Below are 14843 nucleotides of genomic sequence, written 5' to 3'. Positions count from 1 at the left end.
TTAACAAATGTAAATCTCAAAATGAAAAGAGATAAGGAGTTGCAAAAGCCGTCGCACATACTAGTATTTGACTAGGAAAAAGGGAAAGCGACATTTATGAAAATGTATGATGCCCAAAAAGCCAAAGACTTTCTCATCAAATTGAAATATCAAAAATTTCAGGCATCGATCTCAAAAAAAGATGTATTGATTCAAAAAGATCAAATGATATGATGTGTATAAAGCCAAATGAAAAGTTTCAAAATTATGTAATCAAGTTTATGTGGGAGGTCATATATGCATATATCTATAATTGAGATTGGTCACTTTTCCTCGTGCTAATTGTGTATGACTTGGTTGAATTGATCATTGAAACTTCACATTAGACTAAGGACTATGCCATCATTGGTACCCACACACATCACACATGTCTATGTTCAATGAATGCTTTATTCATTTGTGTGATTGTACTTGATTAAATGTGTTGCACATGCTTAATTATATGTTGATCAAACACAAAAAGATTTTTGAGAGTTTTAGTTGTTTTTGGAAAGTTTTTTTATTTTGAAAATTTTCAAAAAACTGTGCAACCCTGTTTTGGCGACTTGCCACGCGGGTCAAGCCAGTCGCATGCCCCAGTTGTGAGCTCACACAAAAAGTTTTCATGACTCACTGGCGGGTCAAAGTCCTAGTCGCAAAAAAGACTTAGAAATTTTTTTTCAAAAATATGGGTTTTTAGATTTCTCGCGACTCAGTTTGGCGACTTGTTCGCGAGTGGACGCTCCAGTCACGAGGTTTACTCAGAAAGTTTCGCGACTCCCTTCACAACTTCCTCGCAGGTGGATCTTCCAGTCACGAAAAATACTTAGACAAATTTTTCAAATTTTGTCTCAGGGGTTTTTGGCGACTTGTTCGGGACTCATTTCAGTCGCGAAAATCACGTGTTTTGCACTTTAAGGACATTTTTTTTTAATAATAATAATAAAAAAAAAATTTAATTTTCCCTCATTCACTTTGACTATTCATTGTCTTGTCCACAAACTCACTGTGTTCTCCTCAAAAATCCACCATTTTCATCATCATCTCTTCTTCAAACATCAAGAAAAGGTATGGGCTTTCTATTTTTCTTAAAGTATTTCATATTTATAGCCTTTGATTCCTTGGTTTTTGAGTTGTTGTTGAGATTTGAAAAATGTGATGCTAGAATATAGGTTGGGTTTATTTTGTTGAGTTTGTTGAATGGGTTTTGTTGATATTGATAATATGATGCTTGATATACATGTTCTCATGATTGCTTCTCATTTTTTAGTAGTATATCATGATTATGCTGTGTTATGCATATCATGCTCATAGTAAATGTCTCAAAGACAGTTACTTGTGATTCTGTGGATTTCATAGATTATATTGTGCTTAGCTGTGCCTGCACATTCATCACATTTGCACACCACATGCACCAGTGTTGCTCATGCGTAAATACTGCATACTTGGTTCATTTACCATGATTGAGTGATATGTCTTTCTAAATAACAATGTGTGCTTATTTCATGGACTAACTTGAATCTAATCAAGTTTATGTTTGTGTCCTGTGGATTTTCACTTGATTCTCTGCTATGTGTATGTTCTTTTGCAGATGTCTCGTCGTTCCTCTATGATTGATGTTCCATCATCCTCTGTTTCAAAACGGACTCGACGTTCTTCTCAAGATTCAAACAGTGAGAGATTCAGGACTCCCCTCGATTCACAAACTTTCTCAAGCATTTTTGAAAATGCTCCTACTGTGGTGGAAAGGGTTGTAAACTTTGATACCTTGGGAACAACATTTATTCCTAGGATCTTTGAAGCAAAAGATTGGGTTGATCTGTTCGGGAACTTCGAGGACCCGATTGATGAATTGGTTAAGGAGGTCTATTCAAATGCTAGATACACCGGAGTTAAGTTGAAGTGTTGGGTACGAGGAAAGGAGTTCAGCATCAATCTAGACTACATTGCAAAGGCTCTTCGAATCAATAGACCGGCCAATGTAGACCTCACTCCATATGACGATAGACTTCCTCAGGTACAAGACATTCTTTAAATTCTTGGGCCTAATCATGAGTTTTCGAGCAAAGGCACATCCATAGGCATTACAAAGTTTCCACCTAAATTGAAGACTCTCACTTTGATCATATTCTTCAACCTCTACCCACTGTTTAACACCGGCTTCATCAACCTTGGACGAGCACAATTCCTATGTGATCTCATCACCAGAGTTTCGATTGACATTTGTGCCCACATTTTTCAGACCATTGGGAAAACAATAGCTTGAACGGCAGCACAAACATGTTTTCCTTTTTGTAGTCTTCTCATGAAGATCATGGTTCTTGAAGGTGTTCGTCCACCAACAGATGGCAAAATAATGGCATGTTTTCGATCGTTATCCATGATATCTCTTCAAGCCTAAAGCACCTAAGAGTGAATTTTTCCCTCATGCCACTCCATCCGGTCACAGCTCAGCTACACCTGTGCATACGAAAACTGCTTCTCCCATTACTCCTGAGTTGCAGACGACTAGCACTCAGCCTATACAACCTAGCTCTCAAGCTGACAGGTTAAGCACTTTGATTGAGGGTTTGTATCAGCATATTTCCAGATTTGAAAAGGTTCTCTACTCCACCAACAACCAAGTTCAAATGCGTCTCACATCCATTGAGACACAGTTAGATGCTATTCAACAAAAGCTGGAGGACAGCCTTTAGCTATTCGTGCCAAAAAGGGGGAGAGATAGCATACAGTAAGGGGGAGAGCAACACAAGAATGGGAAGTGTGCATATTGAAAAGGGGAGTTGTGTAAGCTCAAAAGGAGAACACTGATACATACACACATACTTTTGGCTTGTCTTGTTTTATAGTTTATATGTTTATAAGCTTTTGTGTTTATAGCTTTTATAACTCTTGGTATTTACAATGCTTTTCCAGAGACAATTTTGAGAGAGAAACCCTAAAAAAAAAAACAAGATTGACTTATCCACAATCTTAATCCTTTGATTCTCCAAATTCCTTTACTCTCACCCTTTCCATTGATACATCCTTGAGGTACATTAGCCAAATCCTTATCTCGCCATACCCATATCTATGAGAAGGTATTTTGGTACTTGGGAAGTAGTTCGGAAGGGACCAATTCATTTTGATTGATGTAATAGGCAATTATGGGATCCGATAAGCTAGAGAAGGCAAGGTTCGGCGTAACCCTGTTGGAGCAAGAAGCTACGCCGAACCTTGGAGGGCTTAGGTGCACTGGGTAAATTAGGCTTGGAGGGTCTTCTGCTATTCATGTATCCCAACTTTATTCTCTAGTGGATTATTGACCGCTTGGAGGGCAGTGGAGAGGTTTTTCGTCGAGGACTTCGGTTTCCTCTTCGATAACACATCTCCATGTTGTCTTTGTGTTTGCATCTCTCTTCCCTTAGTTTTTGCCTTTTAATTACTGCTATGGTTGTGATTAATTTTGGTTTAGATTGTTTTATGAATTCTGTTTTAGCTTATATTCATATTCCGCAAGTATATTGTTTGTCTATAAGTTTGTGTTAGTAATTTGTAAATTGGGGATCTAAACGTTCATTGGTGTTTTACACCCTATTTGAACATTCAAAAAGTGTAGTCTTGATCTTAGAAGGAATTACTGAAGTATCTATTCCTCCATGTCCAGCTACTATGTCTGTGTAAACTTTCACCTACAAGAAATAATTTTTCTTCTTCCATGTAGTTTCATTTTATTTTGTGTACTATATATATCCTTTACAAATCATCGTAGGGAACTCATAGGTAGCCCTTTCAGTAGTAAACTCTTCTGAAGTAGAACTTGTTACTGCAGTAGAAGATTAAGGGATTTCGATAATCATTGATGAAATTTATGATATTAGTATAATGTGATTATTATTTCTTTTTTTGAGAAGTAGTTTTAATTATTTATTTATGAAGTAGTTTTCTCAACGCGTTTTCCCAATTGCTATTAGGCTTCTCACAGTGTCAGTCACGGCATTAAGGTTACTACGTGATATATCAATCCATGGGGGAAGGGCAATATTAGTCACCAAACATCCTTTAAGGATAAACTCGTGGGAGAGATACCAGGGGCATATCGATAAGCTTTTGATCTTTTGGATCAAATGGAAGCATCCCCTGAGATTGAACCAGATACTTCCTCCCTGAGGAAAGGACTCGTGGCAGTGCGAATATTCGATGATTTGAAGCAAAAAATCAGGGCACCGTGGTTTAGAGCGCTAATTGTGAAGGTTTATGAGAGAACAGTGGGATTAAATTTCCTACAACAAAAAATCGCTGTACTTTGGAAACCAAAGGGAAGAATTGATTGTGTGGACCTGAGTAAGGACTTTTTCTCAGTAAGATTTTCGGCGGTGGAAGACAATGATTTCGTTCTAGATAAAGGCCCTTGGTTTATCGGAGAGCACTTCCTTGCTATAAGACCTTGGGTGCCAAATTTCAGATCAAACTCTGCTGATGTTTCGTCTATAGCAGTCTAGGTAAGACTCAATGAACTTCCCATTGAATATTACCATGTGGAAGCCTTAAAGGAGATTGGCAGCACCATTGGTAAGGTCTTGAGGATTAACACTCACACTGCAATGGAAGCTCGGGGTCGCTATGCTCGAATATGTGTGCATATTGATGTGGAGCAGCCTTTGATCACTACACTACATATTGGGAATTTTGAACAGCCTGTTATCTATGAAGGAATTCAAAGAATGTGTTTTTCCTGTGGCCGGATTGGGCATCAGAAGGAAGTTTGTCTTCAAACTATCCGACCAATTCAGCCACCGGCTAGGGAGGTAGCAGAGGAATTGGATAAGGCTCAAGATAGGCCATGCGAAAGGCATGTTGCCGAGTCAGTCGAGGACCACCAATCAGGCGCTAGTACGAGCAAGGACAATCTCTACAGTCCTTGGATGGTTGTGACACGCAAAAGAAGTGGGTACAAAACCAGTGAAAGTTCAAATATGTGTATAAACACCCTTGAACGTTTAGACCCCCAATTTACAAATTAACCAATTCAAGCTTTATGTCAAACAACTAGTGTGCGGAAAATGAACATAAGCTATAATATAGAATTGGTAAACAATCTATGCCAATTAAAATCACATCCACAGTAGAAAATAAAAGGCAAAGATAAAGGGAAGAGAGATGCAAACACAAGGACAACACACGATGTGTTATCGAAGAGGAAACCGAAGCCCTCGGCGTAAAACCTCTCCACCGCCCTCCAAGCGGTCAATAATCCACTAGAAAATGTAGTTGGGATACATGAACAGCAATAGACCCTCCAAGCCTAATCTACCCGATGTACCTAAGCCCTCCAAGCTTCTTGCTCCAACGAGGTTGCGCCGAACCTTTTTCTTTTCTAGCTTACCGGATTCCGCTACTAGACTGTAGCATCCGCCATCCTTGGCATCTTCCAATGCTTCGCAAAGCTCCAAAAACACTCAACACTCTAAATTGGTGTGGGTAGTGTTTGGATAGAAATCTCCTCTCAATAGGTATGACAATGAGAGAGGGAATGAGAAGAGACTACAAAGGTTTCTCTCTAAGAATGAGTAGCTCTCTCTAATTGGGTGGGTGTTTTAAAGAAACCTCTCTTAGGGTTTTTCTTTCTGAATGGCCACACATATTTTGTGGGAATGAGGGGTATTTATACTGGTGTGAGAATGGAATGCGAAAAGTCAGTTTTTCCAAAAATAGGGTTGGCTGGCGACTTGACCTCGCAACTTGACTGAGTCGCGAGTTCAAGCCGCGAGCTAACTTAATGGCCAGTCTGGATTTTTGTCCTGTAGTGCTCCAGGTGGCATGACTGTTCAGCTCCCCTGCATGCTCTGCGCGTGAGCAACTTTTGGCGGCTTGCAAGCCGTGAGCCACCCGCGAGTCCTAGCCGCGAATCTCTGCTTCACTACACTGTCTTGAGCATTTCTTCACACTCTCTCACACACTACCCTTACATGATTCCCACCTAAATACAAGGTTTCTAAGTGCTGTATTACAAGCAATTTTGTAAGGTTGAATTTATTCAACCATCTAATTGGCTTTATTCCGTGCCAAATTTGCTTGTAATTCAGCATTTAGTAACCCTGTATTTAGGTGAGATTGTTGTAAGGGTAGTGAGTGAGATAGTGTGAAGATTGCTCAAGAGTGTGCAAGAAAACAGAGTGTCGCGGCTGGGACTCGCGGCTGGACTCGCGGCTTCAACCCGCCAGAAGATGCACACGTGCCAAGCATACTGGAAGATGAACAGTCATGCTAGCTGGAGCACTACAGGACAAAACAGGACAACTGGCCATACGGTTAACTCGCGACTGGATCTCGCGACTTAGTCAAGCCGCGAGGTCAAGCCGCGAGCCGCCCCTGTTTTGGAAAAACCTGATGTTTCACATTCCTCTTCACTCCAGTATAAATACCCTTTTAACCCACGATTGAAAGAGAGCTTCCAGAGAGAATTTTGAGAGAGAAACCCTAAAGAAAAACCAGATTGTTTCACCCACAATCTCTACCTTAGAGTCTCATCAAATTCCCTCACTCTCTTCCTCTCCATTGTCAAATCCTTGAGAGGCATTATACCAAACCTGGTTCTCACCATTATCATCTCTGTGAGACAGACGTTTGGAGTTCTGGGAAGCAGTTAGGAAGGAGCCAATATTCATTGGTTGATGCTACGGTGTAGTAGCGGAATCCGGAAAGCTAGAAAAGAAAAAGGTTCGGCGCAACCTCGTTGGAGCAAGAAGCTTGGAGGGCTTAGGTGCATTGGGTAGATTAGGCTTGGAGGGTCTATTGCTGTCCTTGTATCCCAACTGTATTTTCTAGTGGATTGATTACCGCTTGGAGGGCGGCGGAGAGGTTTTTCGCCGAGGTCTTCGGTTTCCTCTTCGATAACATATCTGGTGTTATCTCTGTGTTTGCATCTTCCTTCCTCTCTATCTCTGCCTTTACATTATCTGCTGTGGTTTATTTTGTTGTGGCTTAGATAGTTGTTTAATCAATTCCATGTTATAGCATATAACGTAAAGGCAGAGATAGAGAGGAAGGAAGATGCAAACACAGCGATAACACCAGATATGTTATCGAAGAGGAAACCGAAGACCTCGGCGAAAAACCTCTCCGCCGCCCTCCAAGCGGTAATCAATCCACTAGAAAATACAGTTGGGATACAAGGACAGCAATAGACCCTCCAAGCCTAATCTACCCAATGCACCTAAGCCCTCCAAGCTTCTTGCTCCAACGAGGTTGCGCCGAACCTTTTTCTTTTCTAGCTTTCCGGATTCCGCTACTACACCGTAGCATCAACCAATGAATATTGGCTCCTTCCTAACTGCTTCCCAGAACTCCAAACGTCTGTCTCACAGGGATGATAATGGTGAGAACCAGGTTTGGTATAAAGGCCTCTCAAGGATTTGACAATGGAGAGGAAGAGAGTGAGGGAATTTGATGAGACTCTAAGGTAGAGATTGTGGGTGAAACAATCTGGTTTTTCTTTAGGGTTTCTCTCTCAAAATTCTCTCTGGAAGCTCTCTTTCAATCGTGGGTTAAAAGGGTATTTATACTGAAGTGGAGTGGAATGCGAAACGTCAGGTTTTTCCAAAACAGGGGTGGCTCGCGGCTTGACCTCGCGGCTTGACTAAGTCGCGAGTTCCAGTCGCGAGTTAACCGTATGGCCAGTTGTCCTGTTTTGTCCTGTAGTGCTCCAGCTAGCATGACTGTTCATCTTCCAGCATGCTTGGCACGTGTGCATCTTCTGGCGGGTTGAAGCCGCAAGTCCAGCCGCGAGTCCCAGCCGCGACACTCTGTTTTCTTGCACACTCTTGAGCAATCTTCACACTATCTCACTCACTACCCTTACAACAATCCCACTTAAATACAGGGTTACTAAATGCTGAATTACAAGCAAATTTGGCACGGAATAAAGCCAATTAGATGGTTGAATAAATTCAACCTTACAATCTCCCCCTTTGGCTATTCCGTGACAAAACCCTAAAACAGACTCTAGACTTAACATGTGAGTTGGGAACAGTTGATCAAAACTCACTCACACCTAACTCTAGAAGCTGTGAAGCACTTGAATCATATGAACATAAATTCCTGAAACACAACAATACACCATGATCATTGTAAGCAGAAAAATATAAATGCATATGAAACAGGCAATATGTGATCAAGCAAAGATGGAGTTAATAAACAAACCATGGCTTGATCAACCAAGTGAACACCACAAGGTAGTGATCACAGTGCTCATTCACACTTGGAATGAACACAAGGACATACAAGTTAACAAGCACAAGGCAAGACACTTGTATGCACAACACTCAACCAATGCATAGTACACAAGGCATATGCATCTAGGAACAATCCTACAAGGGCACACGAGTGACAGTACATAAACCAAAATGCAGAACATTTAGATTAAAGTACTGATTTCAACATAGCATAAAGGCTGCACTTAAGCAAGGTACATACTATAAAGCCTACAAACAATGCATAAAACAATAACCCTAAAAGCTTACAAAAGCACATGGGTACAAACACATTATATTGAATAAAAACTTAAACAATATAAACTAAAAGTGCATAAAGTTTCTCCCCTTCAAAGTGATGAGAAGCTGTGATGCACTTGGAACATATATACTTGTAACCTGAAACACTTGCACAAAACACATTAGACCCTCAAGGTAAAGCAAGTAATAAAAGGACAAGTATAATGTAACAAGTAAATTGCAATCAAGTAAACATGATGTGAAACATGTGAGCAACTTGATCATACACCAAAACAGTCATATAGAAATGACTACAATGATCACATAACAAATCAATTGATCATCCGAACATGCATACCAAGAAGCACAATAGCATAGGGATATATGCATGTCCAAAGCACAAACATGATGCAATGAGAACAACAAAGCATAACTCAAAGCACCATAAAGCCAATAAGAAAACACACAGAACAAAGTTTTCTAGTTGACACAATGTCTTCTCCCCCTTGGTATATGCATCTCCACTATAGAAAATCTCTCCCCCTACAAATGTGCACGAGAAATAGAATTTCTCCCCCTAAGGATGTGCACAAGAGTCATAACAAGAGTCATATAGAAATGACAAAACACTCCGGTATACTCTCTAGAATATACTCTCCCCCTTTTTGTCAGGAATAGACAAAGGGTCAAGGAGAAAAGAGGGCAAGAGATGAATGAACAAACAATGATAATGATGCATGAGGGGTGCAAGATGAATGAGAGAATGAAGCTCAAACCCAAGACAAAGTAAAATGCTACAAAGCATAAAGTAAACATGACATGCTAGGATGAAAAAGCAAGGTATAGACCAATGCATGCCAAGGGTAGCAAAAGTGTGTGCAAGAGGTGGCTAAGTGCAATGCATGACCAATGCATGAAAAATGCACATGTGGGGCAAAGTGTGCAAAATACACAACTAATGAGCCAAACATGTTTCTAATGAGGAAACATGAGAAACCCCAAAGTTTGATACTCATCGGAGTCCAAACAGGCGAGAAAATGTCTAAGAGGCATTTTATCAAACACCTAGCATGCACACTATAAACAAAAATGTGAAACAATGCATGATCATAAAAACCACCCTTAATACATGTTCTTTCTGCCACAAGGGGCCAACATCCAATGCATATCAACAAAAGAAACCAATCCCATGAAGAAAATTGACAAAAAAATAAGTTTTCCCAACCCCTATGATGAAAATCCCAACCAAGAGCACAAAACTCTCCAAAACATAATCTAAGGATCAAAATCAATGAAAAGAGTTTATAATTACCTTAGAGATGTTAATGGATTGAAAAACCATTCAAATTGGTTGGGTTTTGATGTAAAAATATTGAAAGAGGGGTTTTAGAGAGGATGGGAGAGGTTTAAAACAAGTTTCCCACGAAAAAGCTCTTTAAAAAGCTGATTCTGGGCGACTCGCGACTGGCGAGTCGCGAGCCAAGTCGCGAGTGAGCCGCGAAACCTCTCTGTCTGAACTCGCGGCTTAGACTCGCGGCTTGCAAGCCGCCAAACCGACCAGCCAAAACTGGCAGCTTGCTGGCAGCTCACGCAAGTAGCCAAAATGAGTGGCCAAAAAATTTGACACTTGTTTTTCAAACCAGAACATGTTTAAACATTGAAAAACAAAGTAAGCACTAAACATAAACACAAAAAGTGATAAAAATCACTTCCAAAAACATATAAAATGATCAAAAATATTTTTGGATTAAACCATATAAGATTGAGCACACGCACATCACATTTAGACAAGTACAATCTAACAAATGAATAAGACATTCAATGAACATTAGGCAAGTGTGTTGTGTGTGTATCAAATGTGGAATAGTCCTTAGTCTAGAGTGAAGTTTCAATGATCAATTCAATCAAGTCATACACAACTAGTACTAAGTCAAGTGGTCTATCTCAATTATAGAAATGAACATATATGACCTCCCACAAGAAAATGATTACATAAGATTGAAGCTTTTCATTTGGCTTCTTACAATTCATATCATTTGATCATTTTGAATCAATACAACTCATTTTGAGCAATACATCTCATTTTTGAGATTGATGCCTGAAATTTTTGATATTTCAATTTGATGAACAAGCCTTTGGCTTTTTGGGCATCATACATTTTCATATAAGTCGCTTTCCCTTTTTCCTAGTCGAATACTAGTATGTGCGACGGCTTTTGCAGCTCATTATCTCTTTTCATTTTGAGATTTACATTTATTGAGCTCTTTAAGCAATAAAGATAAAAGAGTGGGAAGAGATATAAGCACAAGTCTACGCATGTATCAAAACCAACATGACTATTGACAAATCATTCATGACAAGCTTGAAGATCGATTTACAACAATCACACAAAGATGTCAAGATTTTTCCCACAAAGATATAAGTGCAAAAATAACAAGCTAAGCTCGAAAATGCACAAAGCCATTTGTACAAAGGTACAAGGCCAAACTCACATGTGATATGTGCTCAACCATATACGATCAAACTTTTTGAATTTTTCACTTTTTATGTGGTTTTGGATTTTTACTCACACAAAATAGAAACATAAAAGTAAGATCAAAAACGAAACAATGCATACAAATAAATGCAAGATGCACAAAATGCATGAAGATATGACATTTAATGCATGAAGGGTCCTACAAAGATCGAAAGAATTAGATCAAGGACCAAAAGAGCAAAAGCTCAACCATAGGAACCCTTCCTCATCCAAACGGAACGATTGTTTGGAATGAGTGTCTCATGAGAAGTGAGACGAGGGTTGGAAGAATGAGAACCGGAGATGCACATAGACAAGGAGTTAAGAGCATTAAACACTTTCTTTAACAACATGCTATTATCACTAAAATCCGGTTTATCCTTTTTAGCACAACTTCCAAGAAGCTCAAGTTTTTCTTTTCTTTTGATTCTTTTAAAAGCATGAAACTTAGAGCATTGAGGTCTTAGATGACCAAAGGCACCACAATGGTGACACACAATGTGTTTAGGTCCACTAGGCCTTTTGGGAAGGGATCTAGCAATATGATTTTGTTCCTTCTTCAACTTATGACATTGAGGTCTTATATGACCAATCACACCACAATGGTGGCAAGTTGGAACAAACTTAGATCCATCCAAAGTCTTAGGTTGAGACCTAAATGAAGGCTTTGACTTAACAGCCTTTCTCTCCACCTTTTGATTTCTTTTATGTGGAGGAATGTACACCGATTTGTCCTTTAAGGTAGAAAACACACTAGGCACAAAATCGGGTACCACAACATGATTGCAACAAATATTTTCATCCTTTTTAACAATAGGTTCAGCAATCAAACACTTGGCATGCATCTTAAGAGATTCATTTTCACATTTAAGATTATCAACAAGTTTGTTAGACAAAACAAGTTTAGCATCCAAGTCCATATTCAAACATTCAAACTCTTTCAGCTTTTCAAGAGAAATTTCAGCAAGTTTTTTATATTTCTCAACCAATTTGTTGGAATCATTGAGCTCAGCAATCAAATCATCCTTTTCACAAAATAACTTGCTCAAATTCTTTTGAAACTTCTTAGCATTTTTCTTGAAGAGTTTGTCAACAACTCCCATAGATTCAAATAACATGTCATCACACTTATGAGGATTAACACTCATAGAGGCATTTTCACAAACACGTGGCATGTTACATTCATCACCAACCAAATCATGCAAAGAGTCATACAAAGCACAATCCATGGCAAATAAACACAAGGGGTCAAGGATCACACTTAGGTATTTAAACCACAACAAGTGTACCCGCTCTGATACCAATTGAAAGTTCAAAAACGTGTACAAAAACACTTTTGAACGTTTAGACCCCCAAAAACCAATTTAATCAACACACGCAATATGTTAAACAACTAGTGTGCGGAAACTTAACATATGCTATAACATGGAATTGATTAAACAACTATCTAAGCCACAACAAAATAAACCACAGCAGATAATGTAAAGGCAGAGATAGAGAGGAAGGAAGATGCAAACACAGCGATAACACCAGATATGTTATCGAAGAGGAAACCGAAGACCTCGGCGAAAAACCTCTCCGCCGCCCTCCAAGCGGTAATCAATCCACTAGAAAATACAGTTGGGATACAAGGACAGCAATAGACCCTCCAAGCCTAATCTACCCAATGCACCTAAGCCCTCCAAGCTTCTTGCTCCAACGAGGTTGCGCCGAACCTTTTTCTTTTCTAGCTTTCCGGATTCCGCTACTACACCGTAGCATCAACCAATGAATATTGGCTCCTTCCTAACTGCTTCCCAGAACTCCAAACGTCTGTCTCACAGGGATGATAATGGTGAGAACCAGGTTTGGTATAAAGGCCTCTCAAGGATTTGACAATGGAGAGGAAGAGAGTGAGGGAATTTGATGAGACTCTAAGGTAGAGATTGTGGGTGAAACAATCTGGTTTTTCTTTAGGGTTTCTCTCTCAAAATTCTCTCTGGAAGCTCTCTTTCAATCGTGGGTTAAAAGGGTATTTATACTGAAGTGGAGTGGAATGCGAAACGTCAGGTTTTTCCAAAACAGGGGTGGCTCGCGGCTTGACCTCGCGGCTTGACTAAGTCGCGAGTTCCAGTCGCGAGTTAACCGTATGGCCAGTTGTCCTGTTTTGTCCTGTAGTGCTCCAGCTAGCATGACTGTTCATCTTCCAGCATGCTTGGCACGTGTGCATCTTCTGGCGGGTTGAAGCCTCGAGTCCCAGCCGCGACACTCTGTTTTCTTGCACACTCTTGAGCAATCTTCACACTATCTCACTCACTACCCTTACAACAATCCCACTTAAATACAGGGTTACTAAATGCTGAATTACAAGCAAATTTGGCACGGAATAAAGCCAATTAGATGGTTGAATAAATTCAACCTTACAAAATGTTATATATCCCTCTCACAATGAGAGATGATTGCCTCAAAAGATAAAATGTTATGGCAGAAAGTGGAGTCAAATGAAAAGCTCCAAGTTATGTTATCAAGTTATGTGGGAGGTCATATTTTCATATTTCTATAATTGAGATTGGTCACATGATCTAGTGCTAATTGTGTATGCCTTGGTTGAATTGATCATTGAAGCTTCACATTAGACAAAGGACTATCTCATTGTTGATATCCACACACAACACACAAGTTTATGTTCAATAAATGCCATATTCATTTGTGTGATTGTACTTGATAAAATGTGTTTTCACATGCTCAATCTTTGTTAATTCAAGCACAAAAAGATTTTTGAGTGTTTTAAGTGTTTTTGGAAAGTGTTTTGTTGGAAAAATCTGAAAATTTCAAAAATACAGTTTTGCCCTGTTTTGGCGGCTCAGTCGCGGGTATATCAAGTCGCGAGCCTCAGTCGCATCTTCGCTGGTCAGTTTTGGCGACTTGTTCGCGAGTGGAAGGTCCAGTCGCGAGATTCACTCAGAGATTTTCGCGGCTCAGCTCGCGACTCACTCGCGGGTAGACCTTCCAGTCGCGAAAAACACTTAGAAAAATTTTTCAAAATTTTGTTCTTGAGTGCTTTGGCAGCTTGAGCTGGCGACTGTGTGGCGACTTAATCCAGTCGCGAAAATCGCGTGTTTTGCAGAAACAGGAGCAGTTTTTAAACTTTTTCAGTTTTTCCCTCGAATTTTTGTGACTGTTCATCTTCTCTCTAAACACTCTCCCTCCCAAACACTCCGTGCTCCCTTTTCCAATCTCTTGTGTTGCACTCTTGTAGCTCAAAATCGTCAAGTTACAGGTATGGGTTTTCTGTTTTACCCTCTTTTCTTCATGATTTTGTGCTTTTACCCTTGATTTTTCGCATTTGATTATGTTTTTGAAATGGGGTTGTGTTTTGGTCTCTGCTCCTTGTTCTTGCTTAGCGTGTGGTTGCTGTTGCTATAGTTTGTGTTAAATGATCGTCATATGCTTATTGCTCTTCATCTTGTGCTTAGCTAAGTGTTTATTTTATTTCAATCTGATCTTTGAGCTGTTGAGTGATATCTATTGGTTCTTCTGAGGTTGTGAGTTTTACTGTGCTAGATTTGCATGTTCTAGTGTGTCTATCTGTGGGTAGCTTCTGTTTGGATCAATATATTGTTTGAGTGTCATATCATTTTTCCATTATCTGCCTCAATGTCATTTATCTGCCTTCAGGATAGCTTCACCATGTTGTTCATGTGTTTCCTATCCTAGGCTTGGTTTATCCATATGTTTGAACTAAATAGCTTGCTGTTTAAATTTTTGAAGTTCATTTGTATGGTTGATATCTCTCTCTGTTAACTACATGGTACTGACTGGTTATGCACATATATTGTTATATGTTGTTGTGGCCTTTT

This window comes from Quercus robur, chromosome 6, assembly GCF_932294415.1.
Source record: "Quercus robur chromosome 6, dhQueRobu3.1, whole genome shotgun sequence".
In the NCBI taxonomy this organism is placed as follows: domain Eukaryota; kingdom Viridiplantae; phylum Streptophyta; class Magnoliopsida; order Fagales; family Fagaceae; genus Quercus; species Quercus robur.
Note: the sequence above shows the minus strand (reverse complement) of the source record.